Below are 12,165 nucleotides of genomic sequence, written 5' to 3'. Positions count from 1 at the left end.
ACCTTTTTCTAGGCATTTCGATTCTGTATACTTGCATACATACATATGCATGCACATATAAATGTCAATAATACATATTTAATATACCAAAAATTAATTTTGTGATGTATATGAACTATATGGGCAATATTCAGTGGTGTGCTGGAGCCAGCTCACAGTTGCTGGTAAGAATCAGTTGTGTACATTTGTCCCCAACTCTGGATATAGTGACGTTACATTAGTAGAGTGAAATCATCCGGGGTAGGAGGATGGAATTCAGTAAACACTACAAATCAGAGCTATTTTTTCCTTAGGAAGCCAGTTTTTAACATTTACCAGCGTGTCACTCTGCCCATATGCATGCATATGCACACACACATCCATATATATAACTTAATGAGCATTTGAATTAGACCACCATAAATGTGTATATAATATTCTTAATGCTGTTTGATAGACACTGAGACTGTTTTTAATAGCCTTAAATCCCAAATATTCTTTTCTTTTGCAGAGGCTGTGGTTACGTGTTTTCTAGTACACTGCTGTATATAGGTTATTCTGAGAGGTAGACCTATTGACCCAACACCAACCATTTATTGACTAGTCCATTCTTTCCAAGTAGTCTAAAATGCTGTTTTTGTAATGGAATGAAACATTTTATTTATTTATTTATTTATTTTATTTTTTAAATTTTTTATTACTCAAATGAATTTATCACATCTGTAGTTGTATAATGATCATAACAATCTGATTTCACAGGACTTCCATCCCACAGCCCAGGCACATCCCCCCACCCCCCAAAGTGTCTCCTCCGGAGACCATAAGTTTTTCAATGTCTGTGAGTCAGCATCTGTTCTGCAAAGAAGTTCCATCTGTCCTTTTTTCAGATTCCACATGTCAGTGAAAGCATTGGATGTTGGTTTCTCATTGTATGGCTGACTTCACTTAGCATGATAGTTTCTAGGTCCATCCATGTTGCAAAAAATGCTGGTATTTCGTTCCTTTTAATGGCTGAGTAATATTCCATTGTGTATATGTACCACATCTTCTTGATCCACTCCTCTGTCGATGGACATTTAGGTTGTTTCCATGTCTTGGCCATTGTAAATAGTGCTGCAATGAACATTGGAGTACATGTGTCTTTGCAAGTCATGGTTTTCTCTGGGTAGATGCCCAGGAGTGGAACATTTTAAATATATAGAAACCTATGGTTCATAATGATACTTAAAAATGAAACATTGGGCATTACTGTAGGTTTTTTGCTAACTCATTATTCTGAAAAGAGAAAGTTTCCAGCATTTATCTTGCCTTTCTTGTATCAATTTAATAAGATAACCAAGTAGTTAATGAAGGAAATTTTTTTTTTTTTGTCTTTTTAGGGCCACTCCTGCAGAATATGGAGGTTCCCAGGGTAGGAGTTGTGCCTATGCCACAGCTATAGCAACATCAGATCTGAGCTGTGTCTGCAACCTACACCACAGCTCATGGCAATGCCAGATCCTTAACCCCTGAGCGAGGCCAGGGATCGAACCTGCACCCTCATGGATGCTAGTCAGATTCGTTTTCCTCTGCGGGAACTCCCAAAAATGTTTCTTTATTGAAGAATTCCAGTATTAAAAAAGTTAGAATTTAGACTTATTTTGGTGATCATTTTATAATCTATAAGTTATGTTATATACCTGAAACTAATGTTATATTCAAGTCAATTATACTTGAATTGAAATGAAAGTAGAATTATGTTGCTGGTTCCTAATGAAACAATGGACCTAGGCAATAAACATTTATCTGTTCGGTTTTAGCTGATGAGTCTGAACGTTACCAAGGTGGAACAGTTGAATATCATGTGCTTCCCAATACGATGTAGGCAACATCACCTAGGACGTTAAACCTGAATCTAATTTAGCCGCTAGATCTAATTAGCACTTTAAACAAAATAGAGAGACAAATACCAGGAGAGTGCTACTAGCCTAATCTAAAATGTGGGAAGTTTTCATTACAAAAACCAGGCTGTGCAGAAGGGGTTCAAAGTAATTTTAAAGCATAATATCTACTTGGAAGGTGTGGACCTTGTTTGAATCCTGTTTCACACAAATCAAGTATAAAAGTATATTTTTTCGTGCAAATGGTGAAATTTGAACATTTGGCTTACTGGATATTATTAAGGAATTTAATGCCCTTATTTTTTGGTGAATCATACAAATGTGTGGCACTTGCTTTAAAATAATCTAGGGGAGTGTTGGTTAGATAAAAGAACAAATAGGAGTTCCCATTGTGGCGCAGTGGTTAATGAATCAGACTAGGAACCATGAGGTTGCGAGTTCGATCCCTTCCCTTGCTTAGTGGGTTAAGGCTCTGGCCTTGTCATGAACTGTGGTGTAGGTCACAGACGAGGCTCGGATCCCGAGTTGCTGCAGCTCTGGTGTAGGTCGGTGGCTACAGCTCTGATTAGACCCCTAGCCTGGGAACCTCCATATGCCATAGGTGCAGCCCTGGAAAAAGGCAAAAAGACCAAAAAAAAAAGAAAGAAAAGACAAATAGGGATATGCATATGTTGATTACAAGAGTTTTAAGAGACATATCAGCTAGATGCGTTGGGTAAACTTTGGAGCTTTATTTAAACGAGGTATAAAAAGAAGTTTTTGAGACAGTTGGAGAAAATTGTCCTTGAACCGGGAATTACATGATATTACCAGTTTATTTTGCTGGGTCTGTAATGGTGTTATGGTTTCTTTTTAAATCCCAATCTTTTAGGCATATATCCTGAAGACATGGTGGAGTAGTTTTGGGTAAAAAGATATGCTATTTCTAGTTCACTTTCGAATATTCTGGCAAAACAAAATGAACAAATTAAGAGATTAAACATGATATGCAAAGTCTTAATTATCAAAGCTGGGTGTTGTCGATGTTGGCAGTACATTATAGCGTTTTCTATTCTTTTTTTTTTTTTTTTTGTCTTTTTACCATTTCTAGGACCACTCCCTCGGCATATGGAGGTTCCCAGGCTAGGGGTCTAATTGGAGCTGTAGCCACCGGCCTACACCACAGCCACAGCCACAGCAACGCAGGATCCGAACCACATCTGTGACCTACACCACAGCTTATGGCAACGCTGGATCCTTAACCCACTGAGCAAGGCCAGGGATGGAACCCACAACCTCATGGTTCCTAGTCGGATTTGTTAACCGAGCCATGATGGGAACTCCAGCAGTTTCTATTCTTAAGAGTATATTCAGAAATTCCTCTAATAGAAAGTAAAAAATAAAAAGTACCTTTAACATTATGCTGTTTTACTTAGTTTAGTTTATAGCATGATTTATTGTTTATATTCAAAGACTTTCCCAGGTGTTCTTGGGCATTTTCTCATTGAAATGAGTATTAGAGTAACCGTATTGATTTATATAATGATTATTGTGGAGTTTTTAAATTTGGATTGCATTGAAATTACATTTTAATACGGTTAGAATTTATATAATTAATTATAGAATTTTTGCATCTAGGAATTATTAACATTTTCAAGTTCATATTACATTTGTATCTCTCCACTTTGTTGGATACTCTGTTGTAATATTCAATACTTTTTCAGTAAAATTTTCTTGGATTTTGTAGGTAGAACATACTTCCTGACTGTTAACTTTTGAGTGTTTTCAGTTTTATTTTTCTTACTATATTAGCTCAGATCATGTAATATATGATCATATAACATGTAAGATCATGTCATCTTCAAATTGAGACATTTTTATTTCTTCTGCTGCAGTTTGCGTGCCTTTTATTTATTTTTTTCCTTGCCTAAGTGCTCTGGCTAGTAATTCCAGTGCTATGTTTAATAAAAGGCAAGAATGGGCACTCTTTTATTGCTCCTAATCTTAGAGCAAAAACTTTCAGCTTTTCACTGTTGAGTATTATGTTAGGTGTGGGCTTGTCATATATGGCCTTTATTATTGAGGTACATTCTTTCTATACTTATTTTATTGATTTTTTTTATCATGAATGGATGTTGAATTTTGTCAGATGCTTTTTCCACTTCTGTTTGGAAGATGGTAGGATTTTTACCCTTCATTGTGTTAATGTGTTGGGGATTTTGCTCAGCAACTAGATACAGACTGATTGGAAGCTGAAACGTCAGGTAGCAGTTTTTAAAGTATGCAAACATAGTTCTTTTAAGAGAACACTAGGAGAAGGGCATTTTAGTCTGCTGCCTCTGTGCTATGCCCTAGATGGACAGCGGGTTAAGAGGAGTCATTTAATAGATTCCTGTTTTATTAGGTGGGTTATATTCATTCAATAATTACTGTAATACTCAGACTATCCCAGAATTTGGCCAGTTGGAGCTTGTTAACCTGAGGTGTGTGTTCTTTTGGCATATCTTCATTATTCTTTGACAATGTCTTTTGACAATTAACTTACTTTCTCTTGTTTAGTTGGCATTCGTTTATGTTTCTTTTGCTTGAAAGTATTCAATTAGATGAACATTTTAGATAAAGAATTACTACTACAGCATGCTGCTGGGCATATTTTCTTTCTTTCGTTTTTAATTGAAGTATAGTTGTACAATATTACATAATTTACAGGTGTAAAATATAGTGATTCACAATTTTTAAAAGATTCTGTTTATGGTTATAAGATTCTGTTTATGGTTATACAACATACTGGCTCTATTCTCTATATTGTAAAATGCAGGGTACATTTAATTTCTTAACTCTGGTTTTATAATCCCTGTCTGCCCTCACTGGTTACTTATATGCTCTATCTCGGCTATAGAATTTAGAATTTATCTCAATACTCCTAGAATTTGAGTATTTTAAGCACTTACATCTTTTACAAAAAAATTTACCCCTATTTTGGATACCTCTTTTGCATTAGCCCTGTCATTTAATTTACCTTAATATCCAACCTGGAAATAGAGATCTTGTTTAAGCTTCTTCTTCTTTTTTTTTTTTTTTCTGCACCCATGACATATGGAAGTTCCTAGGCTGGGAATCAAATCTGAGCCACAGCTGTGACCAGTGCCACAGCTGTGGTAACGCTTGATCCTTAGTCCAGTGCACTACAGTGGGAACTCCATTGCTTAAGCTTCTTGGTATATCCCATCCATAGAACAGTGTCCTGCACCTGGACAAATGTTTGTAGGTGCAGATGTTTGCTGCTGCCAGTGCTGTTCTGATATAACAGGTAGAAAACCAAATAGACATTAAAACATGTTAGACATATTAAAATGACTTTGTTCCAGAGGTCCCATTGTGGCGCAGTGGAAATGAATCCGACTAGGAACCATAAGGTTGTGGGTTTGATCCCTGGCCTTGATCAGTGGATTAAGGATCCGGCAGTGCCGTGAGCTGTGGTGTAGGGTGCAGATGCGGCTTGGATCTGGTGTTGCTGTGGCTGTGGCGTAGTAGACCGGTGGCCACAGCTCCAATTAGACCCCTAGCTTGGGAACCTCCACCTGCCATGGGTGCGGCCCTAGAAAAGACAAAAGACAAAAAAAATAAAAATAAAAAAATAAAAATAAATAAAATTATTTTGTTCTGTATTATACCCTGTAATTTGGAAGATGTGGAATTTCTAAACATGAGACATCAAGATCTAAGGAAACTAAGTTAATGACCATAAAATTATTTTTATAAGCTTCTACTGAAATTGATTTTGAAATCATTGATGATGAAATCTCTATGGCACATGATGTATCTATGTCTTTGAGTATTTTACGATCATGTCATTCTGGAATATTCCAAGAACTCTGAGGGTACTTTAATCAGGCAAGGATTTAAAAAAATCAGGTATGTGGATCTAATTATGTTGAATTAAGTTGTTTTGTGATCTATGACTTGGGATATCCTCTGCATCTGACAGTGATTTTCCTCATACAGTACATACACATATAGAAATATATTCCTAGTCATATATAGTACAACCTTGCAGTATTTTTGAAATATACTTCTGTAAGGTCATATTCCAGCAGACACAAGTAGTTTTTGTATTTAGCATGCTAATGTTGGTAAATTGTAAGCTTGTTTGGGGAACATCTGCACATTGGATAAATGTTACTTTTACTTTATCAGAGCAGGCCTGCAATATGTTATGATTAGTATATTTAATTCTCAAGGGGAAAACTATCTAGCTATTTAATATTATTAATTGTTAATATTTGATGTTCAGCTCAGGAAAAAACAGCCCATGGTGGAGGAAGGGGGAACCCAAGTGGAACCCATTAGACTCCCTTTGTTGATGGGATAGCTCCAAGAGTCCAGGGAAACAAAGATCATAGGGTTCTTAGGACAGTGTCCCAGACAGGTGAAAACTGCATAGAGAGAACCCCTGAGGTCTGCAGAGAAATCTGAAACCACAGAAGAAGCAACATCACATACCCATAATCAAGGAAGTAAAACTATGTTTATTTAAAGATGATATCATTGTCTATGTAGAAATCTAGCAGATTCTACAAAAAAAAAGTTGGAAGTAACAAGTGATTTTTTTTTTTGGTCTTTTTTTAGGCCACACCCACGCCATATGGAGGTTCCCAGGATAGGGGTTGAATTGTAGCTGTAGCTGCCAGCCTACACCACAGCAGCAACGCTGCATCTGAACCGCGTCTGTGACCCACAACACAGCTCACAGTACGCCAGATCTTTTAACCCAGTGAATGAAGCTGGGGATCGAACCCGTGTCCTCATGAATACTAGTTGGGTTCATTAACCACTGAGCCATGAGGGGAACTCCAATAAGTGATTTTAACAAGGCTTCAGGGTACTGCATATTAGCAACAGACAATTGGTAATTGATAATTTTTAAAAAATTAGATAAAATATGGAGTTCCCGTTGTGGTGCGGTGGTTAATGAATCCGACTAGGAAACATGAGGTTGCGGGTTTGATCCCTGGCCTCCCTCAGTGGGTTAAGGATCCGGTGTTGCTGTGAGCTGTGGCATACGTTGCAGACGTGGCTCGGATCCTGAGTTGCTGTGGCTGTGGCGTTGGCCCGCAGCTACAGCTCCGATTGGACCCCTACCCTGGGAACCTCCATATGCCGCGGGAACAGCCTTAGAAAAGGCAAAAAGACACACACACACAAACACACACAAATAAAATAAAATAAAATAAAATTAAAATAAAATAAAATAAAATAAAATAAAAATTAGTTGAAATTTAAGAATAGTCACCATACCATGTATAAGACTGTACTCTGAAAACTGTGAAATATTGTGGAGATTAAAACCTTAAATAAAAGGAGAGTTAAAAACCATAGTCTTTGCCTGGAATACTTAATATTGTTAGAATATCATTTCTTTCCAAATTGATCTGTATATTCAATGCAATGTCCATCAAAATCCCAGCAGCATTTAAAAAAATGTTTTGGTAGAAATTGACAAGCTAATTATCAAATTCATATCGAAGTATATAGTAGTAGTCATATTGGGCAAAATAATATTACAAAAGAAAAACAGAGTTGAAGGCTACCTGATATTAAGACATTAAAGCTACAGTAATCAGTTGGGAATCCAGGGATATTCATATATTTGTTTCTTTTTTGACAAAGTGCAAAATTGACAACAGTTAGTCTTTTCAACAATGGTAATGGATCAATCAGGTATTTTTATGAAAAAATGAGTGTAAGTCTATACCTCATCTCATATGCAAAAATTAGCCCAAATTGGATCATAGATTTAAAGGCTACAATTATAAAGCTTTTAGAAGAAAACATATGAGAAGCCCTTTGAGTTAGACACAAGTTGTCTGGAATCTACAACACATGTTAAGAAACTGTCAAAAAGTCAATGAGTGAAAGAACTGGATTTTTTATACATTGCTATTGGGGATGTAAAATGGTACAGCCACTCTGGAAAATAATTTTTCAGTTTCTTAAAATCTTAACATACCCTTACATACCACCCAGCCACCTCAGTTCTGGGTAGTCCACAACATGAAATTCGCATTGTTCTAGATGATACACAGATTTGCTACACGTTGCTTTCCTGTGATTGTCATAACAGATTACCATGAATTTGGGGGCTTAAAATAACAGAAATTTATTTTCTCACAAATCTGGAAGGTAAAAGTCTAAAATCAAGGTGTTGGCCACGTTGTACTTGCTCTAGCACCTCTAATGAAGAATCTTTGGTTATATCCCTCCAGTATCTGCCTCTTTGGTCTCATTTCCTCCTCCTCATCTCTATGTCTTCTCCTCTTCTATGTATCTTATAAGGGTACATGTGGTTTCCTTTAGTGTCAGCACTGATAATCCAGAATAACTCCTCCAGATCTAGAAATTAGTCACATATATTGTCATATAAGGTAACAGTCACTCCGCGTCTGTAATGTATTACAAGTAGGTTTTAGGGATTAGGATCTGGATTTATTTATTTATCTATTTATCTATCAGTTTTTTGGCTGTGCCTGAGCCATGTGGAACTTCCTGTGCCAGAGATCAGAGCCCAAGCCACTGCAGTGACAATGTCAGATCCTTAACTTGATGCACCACAAAGGGGCTCCTGGATATATCTTTTTCTTTGAGCCACTCTTTACCTCACTACAGTCCACTCTCTGGCCCCTTGAAAATTCAGGATCATTTCATGTGCAAAATGCATTTACCCCATACAAACATCCCTAAAATTCTCAACACATTATAGCACCAACTCTGCATATGATTCATACTGGAGCAAAATTTCTCTTGATCTGTATAGAAGGAAAGATATTGAGGGAATGAGGCAGCCAAAAATTATGAAGAAATAAAATAGAAATCTTTCCAAATTTGTTGAAACACATAAATTTAAATATTCAGAAAGAGAAGCAGACACACTAAATAGGATTGAATACGACAAAACCCACATTTTAGAGTATCATAGTTAACTTTCTGAAAGCCAAAGCAAATCTTGAAAGTAGCCAGAGGAAAATAACCTATTACACATAGAGAAATAGCATTTCAACAAACTGATGACTTCTCATCAGAAACTGTGGAAGTCAAAAGGCAGTGGAATAACATGCTTAAAAGATCTTAATGAAAAATTCTCCATCTAGCAAAAATGTCATTCAAGAATGAAGGAATGAGCGATAAAGACTGCATATCCACACTAGAAATCATGCAAAGGAAAATGAAACCAGAGCAAACTCAGATCTTTTGAAAGAAATGAAATATCTGAGATATGATAAATTTCTTATTAGAGAGGAATTTTTCCCTTTTATCAATTTGTATAAAATATATGGAATGTTAAAATATATATATAAGAAATATTAACATTTTATTGCAATTATGTCATAATTCATAAGATAACTGAACCATTGGTACTTGGGTGGGAGCAGGAATTTAGAACTATACTTTTGCAAGGTTCAGTGTGCTGCATTTAATTTAAAATGGAATTCTAAAAAATGTTCAATTAATTCAAATGTAGGCAGAAAAGAGGAGCAGATGTACAGGAAACATAGAGGGTAAACAGAAAACAAAATTAAATAGTAGTCAGAATTCAAGCATATAAACAGATATGTTATGGATGGAACTAGAGACACTCATAGTAAGGGAAGTAAGTCAGAAAGAGAAAGACAAATACTGTATGATATCACTTATATCTGGGATCTAATATATGGCACATGCACTTTTCCACAGAAAAGAAACTCATGGGCTTGGAGAACAGACTAGTGGTTGCCAATGGGGAGAGGGAGGGAGTGGGATGGACTGGGAATCTGGGGTTTATAGATGCAAACTATTGCCTTTGGAATGGATAAGCAATGAGATCCTGCTGTATAGCACTGGGACTATATCTAGTCACTTATGATGGAGCATAATGGAGGATAATGTGAGAAAAAATGTATATATATATGTTTGACTGGGTCACTTTGCTGTACAGTAGAAAATTGACAGAACACTGTAAACCAGCTCTAAAGGAAACAACAAAAATCATTTGGAAAAATAATAAACAGTTATGTTATAATGGAAACAACAAAAATCATTTGAAAAAAAAAGTTAAAAATAAACTCCAAATTGAAGGAACAAATTATCTGTTTAAGATTCATTTTGAATGCAGAGATATTAAAAGATGTCATGCAGCTACAACTCTGATTAGGCCTGGGAACTGCCACGTGCCTCGGGTTCAGCCCTAAAAAGACTGGAAAAAAAAAAAAAGTCATGCAAATAATAAACATAAAAACTTTATTGAATATTAAAAATTTGAAAATACTGAAAATTTAGCTATATTAATATCAAGTAAAATAGAGGTTAAGACAAAACCTGTTACCAGAGATATTTCATGATGTTCAAGAGTCATATTATCAGGAAGACTTAAATGTGTGTGCATCAGCTTTGAGTTTTAATAATGCCGTCTCAACATTTGATAGAACAAATAAGGAAAAAAGGGGCAAATATCTGAGCAACCCTGTCCTAATAGATAAACAACTAACCTGAACACTTGTAGTATATTAATGCTTTTCAGTCATGATGTCATGTATACTTTGATATGAAACAACATGTATAGATTGGCCAAAGATAACTGATGGATTTAGATAGAAATCCCTGTGCAAGGCAGGGCAGCATAGGCCTGATCAGCAGCTTGAGCCAGTTACTCTCACCAGTGGGTAGGATCTTACCTTGGGCATTAGTGACCCAGATTCTTCAGTTCCCAGCCATGGTTTGCTTGCTCAGCTCATGACCCTAAAGCAGGGGCATCTGCAGTCTGCCAGGATGTAGTCTGCTTTATGGCAAACCAGACCATTGGCCAGGCCATTGGCAACTGCCCAGGTTCCAGTATAAATATAACATTTCCAGCCCTCTGGAGTCTTATCTAAAGTGCGAGTCAGCAAACCTTTTCTTTTAAGGCCAGATTGTAAAGCCTTTAAACTCTGCATTCTTTATGTTCTCTGCAGTACCTCTGTCACTGTGGTGCGCGCACGTGCGCGCACACACACACACACACACACACACACACACACAGAAGATAATACATAAATGAATGGGCATGATTGGCCCACAGTTATAGTGCCCTCCCCTCAATTAAAGCAGAGGTGACAGCTTCCCATTATCCTTTGGTGCTGTTTGGGCCTTTCATTTGTCTCTGTATAGTTTTTGTGGGTGCTGTGCAGCTGCCCTGGGCCAGTGGACACTATCACTTTTCATCTTAGCCACCCATCAGTGGATCAGACATTTAAAAGAAACCCTGTGATTCAGGGGCCTGTTGAGACAATGGCATTGCTTCAGGCAGTAGAGTAGGTGGTGAAATAGCTATAAACACTGGGTTCTGCTAAGGCCATTCTCTGGAACGTATTCTGGAATATATCATTCATTCCCATTTGACTAGCAAACCCTGTTGAGCCCTTCCCACCACACTCATCATCGCATTTGAGATCATCCATCCCGGTGTGGGTCTGGAAAATCACAAGGCCTGTTTAATTACAGGAACCTGGTAGCAGATTAGTAGCTGCCTCCGAGAAAAGGGAGTGTACTTGGTTGCTGGGTCAGGCAGGTGGCGATGTTGTCCTGGGATAGCGCCTCTGAGTACCTCAGTGGCCATTAAGTCTCCACCTCAACTCTTTCCTACTGGGATTCTGTTGTTTCTCTTAGATAACATGGGAAGGAAGCGAAGCCTAGGAGGTGGGCTGATGTGGGCTTGTCTCACTATCATCTCAATCTTTATGGCAGAGGATACCCCCTGACACTTACAAGCGTGTAACTACTATCAAGCCGTTAATACCAGTTATACACTCAATAGAAACGACGATAGGAGTATACCCACCAGTCTGCTCTAACTCCTCTTCCCTACTGTGAACTGTGCTTACACTTCATTCTAGGATATTTTTCCTCTTCCAAGGACGTGGGCTCTTTCCCTCTACGTGAGAACATGGACTAACGTGTTTAAGGTGCACATGGTAGTTTTTCCAGTGGCATCTAAGTTTTTCCAGGCAATCTAATTATCCCCTATCTTGGTGGCAGGGGAGGCTAGCCTGCAGATGCTGTGGGAGCAGCCAGGAGTGTTAGCCATTTTCTTCTCACCTGGCCAGTTATTTCCCAATGGGCAGTGGTGCTCCTCAGCAGCTTTCAATGAGTGTCCATGTCCAACACTCACTCTCTTTCTTGCTTTTTTTTTTTTTTTTTTCTTTAAAGGGCGCATCTAACACACATGGAAGTTTCCAGGCTAGGGGTCGAATCAGAACTGCAGCTGATGGCCTATACCACAGCCACAGCACTGTGAGATCCAGACCACATCTGCGAT

At 37.6% G+C, this 12,165-nt stretch overlaps 1 protein-coding gene across 11 annotated transcripts in view; it reads left to right on the top strand.

Moving 5' to 3' along the window:
* Positions 1–12,165, top strand: part of BCAS3 (BCAS3 microtubule associated cell migration factor) — a 580,473-nt gene that overhangs the window by 188,976 nt on the left and 379,332 nt on the right. The gene's annotated exons all lie outside the window — the stretch shown is intronic.

This window comes from Phacochoerus africanus, chromosome 14 (assembly GCF_016906955.1).
Source record: "Phacochoerus africanus isolate WHEZ1 chromosome 14, ROS_Pafr_v1, whole genome shotgun sequence".
NCBI classification, from domain to species: Eukaryota; Metazoa; Chordata; class Mammalia; order Artiodactyla; family Suidae; genus Phacochoerus; species Phacochoerus africanus.
This window is presented reverse-complemented; position numbering and strand designations above follow the sequence as displayed.